This window comes from Siphateles boraxobius, unplaced genomic scaffold, assembly GCF_051911475.1.
Source record: "Siphateles boraxobius isolate OS27281-9 unplaced genomic scaffold, OSU_SipBor_1 1, whole genome shotgun sequence".
NCBI lineage: Eukaryota > Metazoa > Chordata > Actinopteri > Cypriniformes > Leuciscidae > Siphateles > Siphateles boraxobius.
The window spans coordinates 26,008,460-26,019,767 of record NW_027508699.1 but is presented as its reverse complement, the minus strand read 5'-3'; the positions used below and the strand labels follow the sequence as shown (position 1 = coordinate 26,019,767).

The following is an 11,308-nucleotide window of genomic DNA, read 5'->3' as shown; positions in this document are numbered from 1 at the left end:
TTTAATTGATAACTTGTTATTAATAGAAATTTAAAAAAGGCATGATTAATGAGAGTGTATTTTATTATTTTAAGCAATTATCAACAAAAATGCCCATAGTTGAAGAAACGCCTATAAAAATGCTGTCAGTATGAATAATATAAATTATATCACATAACTGTATAAACCAGAAAACATTGGGTTACCAATGAAGCAATTGTAAGGGAAGGTTAATTACACATCAATGTGTACAGGCGCTATGGATTTTTTCTATTAGCCCTAATAGCCCCCACTAAAAATATAAATGAATAAAGTAAAAAGTTTTGTTGTTGTTGTGTTGACCCATGTAACAATCTAATAAACAAGCCACCAAAATTTTAGATACCAATTTCGATACCACAGCAAAAACTACTAGCCTAACTAAAATAAAGTTTAAAAACAAAAGTTTAAAAAGCAAACATGATTGAAGACAAGTGAGTCTTCAGTGATAAAACTAGAACAAATAAATACATTACAAGCAACAGCTCAAATAAACACAACAGAACAAAGATACAAGTGAAATAAACAGTGCTTTAAGTTTTTCAGGTATCTCTAACAGTATTCATTTCAGGTACAGAAATGGAATAATCAAATGGAAAATAACAATGGAAAAGTTGTTCAGTCAAGATCAGTGAGTGATATTCTCTTTGCCTTTTATTGTTTGATAAACATTAATGGCGCACACGGCATCAGGAATATTAGGCTGCTGTCACTTTAAGACCGAATGCACAGATCCAATATACTGTTATACATGTGTTTTCTTTCTCATCTATTTATGTTCAGTTAAGAAATAACCGACAGTGTTTACGTGAATACTCACCAAGACTGGCATTTTTACATTCTTCTGTTGTGTGTAGTTTTCCATTCAAGTGCAAGACGCAAAGGAAAGTACTCAATTCAGTACTCGTGCGCTGTTTTCTGTATGCAAATACACCATGAGCGCGCTCAGAGAAAACACAGCACAAGTACTGAATTTAGTTCTTTTTCGCATCTTGCACTTGAATCTGAATGGTTTAAAATTAATGTTTAAATTGACAAGACTTAAAAACACATGCAAATGACAAACTTTCGTGATGAGGCAGTACTGTCTCAATTGGGCAAGTGACAATTCCGTCAACCGTCCCGAGCAACTTTCACGCTGACCTCGGCCCATCGGCCAGTCCTTGTTGTCAAGCCCTGATATATATGAAAGACAGGTAAATTGTTTTTACAATTGTAAAAAAAAAAAGACTTTAAAAATTCTCAATGCTTTCTTGAAGGTTTAATTTCATGTTAGATAAATGTTCGTATAAAAACACCACATCTTTTACTAAATGAACCCATTATCACAATTTTCCTCACATGTCAATTTATTTAAAAAAGCAGTGTGGCGCCATTTCAAAAACAGCTTTTTCTATTAACATATGTTGGGCCACATATGTCTGTATGGCACGATAGCCTAGTATCATGTTTCTAGTTTCCCAAAACCAGAGTCTTAAGTTGAGAGCCAGTGTTTATGCAATGAACAAAAAGTGGTGAGCAAAACATATGTGGGACCTACAGATATGAGCTTTCTCTTTCAGTGTATTTCAGCCCTCGGTTATGGTTCATTCACAGGGTAGATTATTCATTCCATGGGGCATGGCAGGAAAAAAGTTTAGGTTTGTTCTCTTCAATACTGATTTGACGGCTTCATCAATCAGGGTGTAAGCAGGGTCGACTCACAGAGACTTTCCTGGAGTAAACAGTTCACAGCTGGTTGGAAATCCCTGGCAATGTGATTTTATGATATAATCCCAAATCACTCTGCCAGGAATCCCTCCAGCCGGCCCATTGATGAGATGACCAGGAGAAAGTGAGGAAGAAAACCAGCAACTAACATAATAGCCTGCCAGTAAGCGTTGAGGACACACGTTGTTCCTTAACGCCGTGGTTTCGCACATCTCCTGTTTCACACTCCGCTCACAGGGATAATTTGCCCGGGCTCACGCATACTTTTGAGAAAACAGGCTTTGAATGGAGCCATAGTATCTTCTGTTTACATGACCCTGGGTTCTTTCTCTCTCTCTCTCTCTGTGTGTGTGTGTGTGTGTGTGCGTGTGTGTGTGTGTGTCCACCTTGCCATTAGATTCTGATGACAAGATTTGTCCTCTCACCAGCAAATTGTTGCCATCTTTAGCCAAGTATGATCCACACATCAAAGAGTTTAGCCTGTTAAATGGTGCTCATCATGTGGAATGAGTGTATCATATCAAGTGACTGACATAATGAGAAACATAAAATTGTCAGGGTCACTGCAACAGCTAAATAACAGAGTTAATTTTCCGCATGAATCATCAGGTCTGTTGTTTCGTGCGGTGGCTCACGATATAGGGCCGTGATTGCGATCGGCCTCTGCTCCTCCTCTCATGTCCATGGATTTTCATTTCTGTGACTGTAGCCAGAAACTAATTACATTAGAGGCTATATTAAAAGCTAGAAGCCAGTTGTCTGAACTAAATGCAAATGGATGTTTTTACAAAGAGCTGTTTTCTCTTGTAGTCCAGCTGGAGCTTTTATTACTGGGTTATGGGTTTCTATTATGAAGGGTGCGTGTCATATTGACAACTGCGTGTGAGATTCACTGGGTGACTTAAAATGAAAGGATGTGTTGCTTTGTCCTTAGACAGTTGCCTTTTGATATCTCTTTATATGAACATGTCTGTGAATTTCTGAGTTATAAGCATGACATTTTCTCATGACGGTAAACTCACCCAAGTCTGTCTATTTGAGATTATCTCCAGACAGGCATTATGGAAAGGATCTGAAAAAAGAGAAAGAGAAAGTCTTTTTGTTCATTTTGAAAGCAGTTTGAATTTCCTTCATTATCTCTGAATGATACATAGTGTGAATTAGTCTGTGAAAAACATCTCTTGTGCTACGTGCACAGATCCCCTTTCACATGGTTTTATAGACCAAGCAGAATATTAGTTTGAATAGCTACATTATATTTATTGTTTGAGTTTATTTATTCATAAATCTCATTTTTGATAGATCTAGTGCATGCCAAAGTGCTGTACAATGGCCAGACATGACAAAAACAAAACTATAATAAAAACCAGAATGCATTTGAACGTGTCATAGCAGGCTATATATCATAGTCATTACCCTGCTTGATGGTGCTTCAAGCATCCTATTGATGTACTATATACATGTGTGTACCACATAAATGAATTTGAACTTTCTGTTTTACCGTCAATAAGTGTGATTTTACTTTTTAAACTCGTATAATACGTTGAGCTATGTCTCATCCGGGAGAAAAAATATGGCTTGAATATTGAAAAGGGAACATAAAAAAAAGAAACATACATTTTAAGTCTATGAAATCTTTACAGCTTGCTTCAAATATAAAGTATATTCCAAGCTTGGATGGACCATTTACACATAAGCATGTTATTCTTAACAGATCACGCTGAATTGATTACTCAAGTTATTATGATTTATTTAAAAAACTAAAAATTTTGCTATATGCATGCATATGTGTATGTGTTTTCAATTCATATTTTAAAATGCCAATAATGTTGAGTTATTCTAGTGTTTGTCATTTTAACATTTGTTTGTCAAGTTAACATTTTTCATTCTTTAATTAAAAAAATAAATAATTAAAATATTTTATACATAATTTAGTCCTTATTGTGATCCACAGTTGACTTCATTAGATGTATCAACAGATCATGTAATTGTCTCATTTGTCAATCAAATGAGATCTATAAGTCAGACTAAGTTTAGTTGAGCCTTGTTACTGATTTAGTATTTCATTGGTTGCAAGAAGTTTTCCATTTCTCCTTGACAGCTTAATGTGTTACTTAGTTCAATTCCAGAGAGAAAGCTCAGTGAAACCAAATAATTGTCATCACTTTTGAAAGACTTAACCACCTTTCAGAAGCTTCATCAAATCCAGACAATTAAAGACTTCAAAATCAACTTTATAGTCGAATCTAAGAAAAGAGTAAGTGCTATTAAATAAAAAAGAAGGTGAATAAAAAAAACTCTGTAAAGGAATAAAAACTAAATATTTCAGTATGATAAATTATTTCAATCGGTAAAATAATTAACTTTGAACAAGACAATTTCCATATACAGTCACTAGAAGTGGACTTGTTTGATACGATGACTCATAATGTGGTTTCATCAATGGCCATGTGAACAAAAGTCACATTGCAAAGTTTAAAAAAATTCTTGGCAAGCTTTTTGCTTTAAAATGATTGGAAGATAAATGCACACACAATATTTCTTGTGCTTTTAGTATGCCAAGTGTCAAAAAAACATTGTTTTGCTATCTTTTTCCCATCATCCCCCCAGGAGCATGAATTAAGATATCAATTTCAGCAATGTTGTTGAAAAAACATGCTTTTGGGTTTTAGTGACAGGTTCCCTTGCTCTCATAATGTCTATCATCTACTCGCCTTGAGTTGCTGCAGCATGCCTACGAAATTATGGCAATTGAGGCCAGCTCTGGCACCTTGTATTTTCTGCCTGCATCTAGTATTTGACACTCTGTTATGCCCCTGGCAGACAATCACAGGACTTGTGCTGCATGTCTGAAATAACGCCAGCACCCCTCTCCCCATGATTACACATGATTTTAACAGTCTCAGCTGTTATGGCTAGACGGCCTCAGGGGCAGCCCAGGACACACGTGATTGGTCTGGCTGCTCTGACGCAATTGCCTTGTCCTGGCGGGGAGGAAACACTTATGTGGACAAAGGGAGGCATTGCATGCTGGGAAGTGGGTGGGCGGGCTTCCCAAGCTGATGTTGCAGATAAAGTTGACTGTGTGCCCGGTGCGTATGAAAAAGGCCCTTTGGCTGGGGGCTGGGGTTTAGAGAGGGGAACCGGGATGCAGATCGAGAAAGAGACAGATGATGTCTAGTTGAGAAACTGAAGGCAAAGGTGTAGGACTCATGATAACAACAACCTATTGATAATCAATAAGCACACACATAATATGCTTGCAGGAAAAAAAAACATTTAGGAAGAGATTAAATGTCTCCTGAAGATTTGGACATCAAAACTTTTATTGAATTCTTCGGTAAATATGGCTCAGTTGTTATTAACATAGTCCCTGGACATAATCAGGGATATCAGTGATTACGCATCTAAAATGAGATCCGGTTTCTAGAGGGTCACCTCCCTTCCAGGATTTTGTTACCACAGAGATTTCACATTGCAATTACTTCAAAAGTACTTGAAGTACTTGTCTGTGACTTTAAGCAAACCGTAACTGATTTGTAGTGTCATTAACCATCATTTTAATATGAAACAGAAAAGGTCAAGGTTTTGATTTGCAGTATTTAAAACCATTTTTTTAAATCAAGTATTTGCGTATTAATTAAGTATTAATTAATTAAATTATTAATCAGCAAATTATTATTTTTCACTTTTTTTTTGTTGTAAATCTTAAAAACACTGATCCAGTTTATTTCCTAATTTATTTAGTCATATGGAATCAAATGGTAATCTGATTACTCTCAAAGAAACTTGGAATAACATGCTCAGAGGGATTTATCACAGTCTGTCTTGGATGGTTTACATTTTCCTCTTGAGGGACCACATCCAAAAAAACAAAACCTCCTCATCGAGGTTAAACCACATTTACAAAAGTACTGTCAAAGGCACTCTTCATTAACTAAATATCTAACAGGCCTTCAGCTGAAGGAGCTGTCTGGTGGTATAATAACTTTGATAATTATTCACTACATAGCAGAGATTGTATGCTGCATAACTTAAAAAAAAACTCTCGAGAACACAAGAGGATGAGCTTAATCAGACTCAGAATAAATGAAATGTAGTTGCATAAGCCTATACAGGCCCTTAAATAAATGTACAATGCCATATTAAAGGACAGCAGAACACTAAATGTTTCAATAGACTGGCTTAACACTACAATAGACATACTACAATAGTAAGATTCTGCTTTCAACTATAATATGTCTTTGTCTTTGCCATAACATGTGGCTTTGAAAATGTCCTGTGAAAAAACAAAAAAAACAAAAAAAAAAACAGGGATATAATTTATTAAAATAATAGCTAATATTTTATTTTTGGCCAATTAACCTGGCTCACTCTTGCCAACTGCACACGCTGATCACTAGCGGCGCTGAGACAAGTAGCTTCAGCACTGCTTTCCCACTCATAAATGAAGGTAGGGAAAATTTGGGGACTTTATTGGACTTGGAAAAATGCAATAAAATCTCCCTCTCTGAATGCACCCATCTGTTGGACCTTAGAAGACTTCCTGTAAACAAGTCGTAGAGAACAAAACCTCTCACACCAGGTCTTTGCCCATAATTACCCTTTCATCTTTACTTTCCTCTTTTCTTTTTAGCCTGCTGTCTGCCTGCTGTCTTCATGCTCTTACTCTCATTATCACTGCGACACTTAGCAGGCCCCTTGACACTGTGAAGAATTATTATGATGTTCAATTCCATGGATTTATTTTGAACACTGCTATTTTACTTGTCAAATCGTAAAATATAAGCGATTAGTCACTTGATATCTCGGAAGGGTCTGAAAAGATGGAGTTTTTATATAAAATACGATAAATTATTTTGTTTGTCTCCCACTCGAACAATGAAATCATTGCGATTTTTTTCTTTTGAGTAATGTCTCAGTAAAGTGGATCATTTCTACGTTCCTTATATTTTGCTTCTTAAATTTTGTAACTAATTAACATTGTTACCTTCTTAGGCTGCCATTGTTGAGGAAATTAGTAATGAATCCTAATTTGATTTGTTCTGATATGGGCCTTTATGATGTAATTTCCCTTCCCCCTCCTCATAATTTGTTTGCCTGCATCATGTGCCATTTCCTTTCCCCTGCTCTACTCTAGTAGCCTTTCAGCTACCAGGAAGGGGCATTTTTCATACAGTTACCCATTTACTGGTAGCAACACAACCCAGTTTTGTATAACTTGAAATCTTCCTGATTACCCCTGTTGTTTGTAATTTACATCAGTGAATTGTAGCTGCAGGATTACAGGATTTACATCCCAATTTAATTTGACTTTCTGTTAGGTTTAATTATTCTGAAAATGAAGGATATAACTGAATCACCGAAGTGCATGACTCAAGCTATTTTGCTATGCATGCTCAGATCGATTACAGTCATTTAAGCCAGTGCTCTGAAATAAGGTAGACCTCTTTGGATAGAACATAAACATGAATGTGGCTTTTTAAAATGCAGTCAGCATGGTATTAAAATTAAACTCCGCTCACACGGGCATACTGTAATAATAATTTACAAGCTCACAAAGCTTAATTTGTAAGCTCAAAAAGCTTTAGAAATGTACTTACTGAATTTATTGCTTTTTCATTTCATCCTTTTTAAGATTGATATCATCATGTATGCAGTAATTATTTAAAAGGCTTTTTAATAATAATTTAAAATAATTCATAGGTATATATTCAAATATGTTTATAAAAATTAAATATATATTTATAAATATGTATAGATTTTTGTCAAATCAACTTCAAAATTTATGTGGTTCAGATAGCATAATATTTTGAGTTTCTGTTGATTAAACCAGTCTCCTTCATTGTATCAACTAATTTTTTATTTATTTAAATGAACTAAGAATTTTAAGGCAACCAGGTTACTTACTTTTTAAGTTAAACCAACACTATTTTTTTTACTATGCAGTTTTTGGTTTTATACTTTTTTCCTCATATCAGGAATAAAAATTTTAAAAAAGTATTGGAAAAACTCCATAAAAAGAAAAGTCCATACATTCTTAAACTCATCTTTTGGCATACACACAAATTTAAATTAATTAAATAATGTGCTATATATTTACAATCTTTAAATATGCTCCAGTTTTGTTTGATTTACTGGCTGTACATTGAGGCTCATTGACGTATATAAGCAGAGGCAGTGTGCAGCTTTAGGCCACACTGTTGTTCTAATCACGTCAGTGATGTCAGGTGGAAAAGATGGCTAACTTCCTCTCTCTCTCTGCCAGGATCCAATTGAGAGAGGCAAAAGTAGCAAGACAAAGCACACGCTCAGGGTGTCTTAATCATGGCTGTTGAGGGTCCCGGGAATTAAATTACATATACATTTCTTCCGCTGTCTTTATATTTCTGTAAACACAGTGAACGGAAATATTTTGGGATTTTTTTAATGACTATAAACAGACACATTTTCTTTTTATGTATGTACTGTTTATTTATTTATTTATTTGTTCACTTCGAAACACTGTTTTTAGATATAGTCTCGCTGACAATATTTTTGGTTATACAGCTGCTTTATATTCTATAAAACCATGAAGCCTCAAGGAATAGTAAGGAGTATCACTAAAATCTGGCGGCTATTAAAACCAATATAAATCCAGTTTCCTAGTGTTAGGAGTCTAAATAGAGGCATATAAATGCATTGCTAAACTATTCAGTGTTTTACTGCAGATTAAATTCTGATTATTATTTTCACTTTAAAGCTTTTTTGATGTCTGTTTACAGTGAAACTTTATGTCGGAACTGTGGTTTTTAGCAATATGTGGGGTTAAATACAGGTTCCAGCATTAAAATCTAATTTCAAGCATGATAAAAACGGGCCCATAAACGTTTACCGCCACATTATAATGAGCGACAATTTTTGATATTTAAATAGCAATTTATGACGGAGGGGGTGGAGGAAAAACGCCATATTAATGCTTATTCTTTTTAAAACGAATGAATTAAAAAAGCATGTAAAAGTGAAATCGTAAATTTAAGTAACTCACCATAAATAATGCAGTATTTAAAAATGAAAAAAATTGCACTTATATATATATTTTTTTTGGATCCCTGTTTTCAAATATAGGCTATATATTAGAGATTTTAGTCAGCAATTTTCATACCCTTTAAATCTAACAATAAATGCCACCGTTTAGTTTTATTTATTTTTTATTTTTATTTTAACAATACAGGACTGCTATTACAAAATTGGTGAGCTGTAGCACTTGCACTTATTCTTTCTTTCTTTTTCATTTATTTATTTGTATGTATCCCAAGCGTGCATGCGTTCGAAACACTCGAACAGGTGAAAAATCACAGACACAATACCGTATGCAGACAAAAGGAAAAAACCTGCCTCAAGGTTCGCCTGTAGTGTATAATCCAAAAGTTTGAGTCAGGCAAATCCAGTGGCAAATGAATGTGTTAATTTGACAAAATGTAAAGTTTTTACTCACAATTAAGTCCAGGTGACTCGCACTCTCAGAGTTGAAATAAACCAAGACTGGCACTGTTGTGGCCTTGGCCGTGGTGATCCTCACAGCCAAACATGCATGGAACCAGGGCCATATAGAGTGTCCATACATGCGGAGACTGGTCTCCACTGTAAGAGTCCCGAGCAAAGCTCTACCCTACACTCCTCCTCTAGTCAGACTCAGGAACTGAAACGGAGGCGTACACATCATTCAGAAGTTTGTCTTTGAAAACCACACCCATCCCAGAGCAGGGAGAGGAGGGGAGAGGCTGCCTTTTCCTTAAATAACACCAGAGAGAGGAGGAAACTTGTGTTTTCAGCCTCAAAACAAGCCTCAAAGGATCAGGCAGGAGGCTGAGTTTGGAAAACAAAAAGGAAACAGAAAGTTAGTGATATCAGAGGCCATAGCCTACAGGATTTTCTTTGACTCTATACGTGTCATAGAATTTTATTTTATTGTCATTTACATGCAGTAGTTCTCAAGTAATCAATCTCACAGCATTATGATAATCTTTAATTATTCTGTCTTAAATCATGCCCTGTTATCAACACGCATGAGCAATGTTCTTTATGCTTAATGACCGACTTGTATTTACAGAATAACTGTTTGTGTTGCTAGGTAACTGGCTTCTATATTATCATCTTAATCCAATCAGCCTCAATCACAGCCCACTTGCCCTGAAACTAGATACCACATATCCACATCCATCACTACTTGTTGTTCAGCTGTGTAAATGATGGCTCAAGTCATCTATAGCGGCGGTTCACAACTGGACCTAGTTTTTACATTAGACATTATGTGGCGACCCAACATATTACCAAAATTGAATTTCAATGGTTTTATTCTCTTGGCAGCCAATAATTCACTGCATAAAATTCATTGTGGCCGGCACAAACCATGGCTTTGTTGCAAATGAACACAAGTTTTGTTTATTGTTTGAGGATTAGGGCATGTTACACAACCTGCATGTCCATGTTGACATCTGCCTAATTTGACTATAGTGACAAATGAATTTGGACCAAAATACAGTAGTTTATCTTTATTTCCTTATTTCGGTTTGCTTTGTGGTTTATTCAGGGAGTCATTTGCAAACTCAGCAACTGCGCTGAACAATTCTGATTTTGACTGACCGAGTCTGATTCAAGCCTGAAGACTGATTAATGAGTCTTTTTAAATTATACATTAAAAGAGCTGGTTCATTAGCACACATTTGCAGCTCAATCTATTTTATTTTCTCGTTGTTGCATAAAGGTAAGCACTGGTGCATATTCTCTGTTATTGCGCGCATTTATTGTTGAAAATCCATATTTTTTTCTGTACCATTTTCGTCACATTTTTGACCATTGTAAAAACTGTCTAGAATCTTACTAGGGACTTTTTTCGGGGTGGCCTTCAGACGTTACTGGAGGTTATGGCTTTGACTAATCAGACAGAGCACTACTGTGGAAGAGGAAATGACACAATTAACAGCCCTGTGAGGACCTGCTTACAAAGGAGAGGTCTAGAAACAAAGTATAAAAAGTCTTATTTGGTCTGGCTGGTTGCCTGGACAGCAAGTGAAAACAAAGTTTGCTCACACACTCCCTATCGGGGACTTCAGACAGCCAGACACTTTCACCTGTAACTCCTTGAAAAGGGGAAACAGTGCATGCCTATGTGTGTGTGTTGTGTACGCATGTATTAGGTTTGTGTATGTATGAGTCATGCTGTATGGGAGACTCCACCCTGCGTAGGAGGGCAATTGAGCCTGTCACTTACTCTGTCCTGGGAAGAACTGCCCAGACAACAGCTCTCTTTGTTCAAATGTCAGTTAAACTCGGGTAATGATGAGATCTTTCCAGCTGTCCAATCCCAAAGCTATTTCGCTTGCTTTATACAAATGAACCAATGCCGTAAAAGTACAGCACGATCAGAAATTTAAATGTGTATCCTGTATACCGTATGTTTTCTTTTTCTTTTTTCTTTTCCATCGTGTTCTTTTTTTTTTTAAGTAGCTAATTTGTTTAAAAAATAGATTTATATAATTTCTTAGATTGAAACTACTCTTTAAAATGTTACTTCAATTCTTACCTGTAGTTTCTCTAT

General features: G+C 35.7%; 1 long non-coding RNA gene across 1 annotated transcript; it reads right to left on the bottom strand.

Annotated features, from left to right (window-relative positions):
- Positions 1 to 529: 529 nt before the first annotated feature.
- Positions 530 to 9,441, bottom strand: LOC143739222 (uncharacterized). Its single transcript, XR_013204151.1, has 3 exons — positions 9,206 to 9,441; positions 2,751 to 2,800; positions 530 to 1,194 (listed from the first exon to the last, which is right to left on the bottom strand). It is a non-coding gene; the product is annotated as an uncharacterized LOC143739222 (long non-coding RNA).
- Positions 9,442 to 11,308: the final 1,867 nt, after the last annotated feature.